Raw genomic sequence first — 2,235 nt, forward strand, 5'->3', positions numbered from 1 at the left:
CCAGGGCACAGCAAGGTTAGACACAGCCCCCATCCCCAGATCAGGACTCCATCTTGCTGAGTGGCATCACCGTCACCAGCCTCCCCTTATTTAAAAGCAGTGACTGGTGTTGCCGCAGGTGCCTGGTCTACGAAGACGCAGGCGTCCCTCTCCCCCACTGTCCACCTCCCCGGGGGCCAGTGACAGCACAGCCGCCTGGGTGCACGTTTGTGGGGGCAGCAAGAACGGGGCTGCCGCCTCTCAGGGGATCTGGCTGCAGCCAGGGCGAGCGCCCGGCCCTTCTTTCTAGCTGCTTCTAGCCGAAGGGCAGGCTCTGGCTGCTCAGCTTCTGGGGTTCCATCTCCCTAGAAAGGTGCCCACACCCAGGGCATCAGTCAGTAGGGGCAGCAGCAGCGGACTCAGGGCTTTCCCAGGGTGGCGCAGCCACCCCAGCTGCATGTCACCTCAGCTCTCCATCTTACTGCCATTTCGTAGATGAGGAAGCTGAGGCCAGAAAGGCTAAGACCCGTGCCCCAGACATCACGCCCATCTCCTGGGGGCTGGGCACCTGCTACCCGAGTCCACCTCCTGAAGCCCCACTCTGCCCCATGCTCCGCTTCTAGAGCGGCGGGGGCCCATGGGTTCCCGAGCCCAGCACAGATGCGCTTCAATTCCAGGGGGTTGTTGAGTTGTTTCTTAGGCATGTTCCCTGTGCGCCGAGTCCAGTGAGGCTGTCCCAAGAGCCCCTGTAGTGTGCTGCTGGGGGGGTGGGTGGCACAGAGCAGGGAGAGGCCCAGGGGCAGCTGTCACTGGAACCCCAGCCAGACGTCCAAGAAGCCGGTCAGAACACGGAGCAGCCAGATGGCCCCAGCTGCACCTGTACAGCGAGCCCGCGCAGCCTCCTTGCGCTGGAGAAGCAGCTGTGAAAGTAAACGGAGTCGAGACTTTGCCGTGGTTAGGAGAAAATGCAAATTCCCAGGAACAAGAATCCTTTAAGCGATGTTTTTTATACAACTAAACAAATCAACAAATAAATCTTGAAGGCAGATGGTTTTCCCGGCAGTGCAGGGGTAGGAGGGAGGCTGCCGGCACTCCTGGAGCTGAGGGGGACGGGCAGTGGTCCTGAGTCTGCTCAGAGAGGCCAGGCAGGAGGAGCTCACCAGGCAGGTCAGCTCACATCCGTCCGAGTCACTCTGGTCAGAAACAGCGACTCTCCCCCATCCCCCCAGCGTTCCCACCAGGCCTGGGCTGCTGGGAAGCCCTTGCTGTACCCAGGGGCCCGACTCGCAGTATCCTGGCCCAGAGACACCTGTCACTCGGAACAGTCAGTGTCTCCAACGCACAAACATCCACTCCTGTTACCAGTTAAAGCACTTTAATGCTTTAGGGTGGACACGCGACCCCATCTGTGTGTCCGTGTAGGCTGGTGCTTCTCCGAGCAGTATTAACGGACGCCCTCCAATGACGTGACAACTGTTTTTGGTAATGTAATCTTGGGAAAATGTGTTATTTTTTTAGCTGTGTTTCGGTGGGGATTTTTGTTTTTGTAACATAATAAAGTGTATGTTCCAATGACTGGTTCTCATGACTAAACCTCCATCTCCGAGGGGCTCAGACATACAGGGCGGCTCCTCACAGGCGGGAAGCCTGTGGCCTCTGCGGCCGGCCCGGCAGCCCACCTGCGTTTCTCTGTGTCATGAGTCTGATGGGTCCCTGGGGTGTCCCTCTGCCCTGTGCCTCGGAGGAGCTGCGGGCCAAGCCGAGTAGCCTCATGGGACTGACCGGGCCTCTCAGGCCTCCTGAAGTGCAGGCCCGTGAGCCCTCATCCAAGCCCTGTGGGGCCCAGGCTTTCTGGACTTCAGCGAGGCCAAGCAGGGTCTCCAGGTGTCACGGACACCCACACAGAACGCACCCTCGTTTCTCAGCAAAACCTAAGAAAACAAAAGGCAGCAGAGAGCCTCGTGCTGGCTCAAGCCAGGCTGAGCCCAGAGGCTTCGTTTCAGTTCTCTTGGTTCTCAGGTTTCTTGGTTTCAGACTTGTGAACAGTGACTAGGGTCCTGTCACAGCAAAAATAAGGCTCTAGAAATCTGTTCAACCTCAAAGGAGGCCTCAGTCTTTTTAGAAATTGGCCTTAAACAAAGAAAGAAAAGACCAAGGCAAAAGGGAAAGATGCCGCCAGGAAGCTCCACTGAGTTGCCCCACAGGTGAGGTGCAGGTGAGGTGAGGTGCAGGTGAGGTGACGTGCAGGTGAGGTGA

At 58.0% G+C, this 2,235-nt stretch overlaps 1 protein-coding gene across 1 annotated transcript in view; it reads left to right on the top strand.

The window, feature by feature from the left end:
- Positions 1-2,235, top strand: part of TP73 (tumor protein p73) — a 71,108-nt gene that overhangs the window by 66,158 nt on the left and 2,715 nt on the right. The gene's annotated exons all lie outside the window — the stretch shown is intronic.

The sequence above is a fragment of the Mandrillus leucophaeus genome, unplaced genomic scaffold (genome assembly GCF_000951045.1).
Source record: "Mandrillus leucophaeus isolate KB7577 unplaced genomic scaffold, Mleu.le_1.0 Scaffold330, whole genome shotgun sequence".
NCBI classification, from domain to species: domain Eukaryota; kingdom Metazoa; phylum Chordata; class Mammalia; order Primates; family Cercopithecidae; genus Mandrillus; species Mandrillus leucophaeus.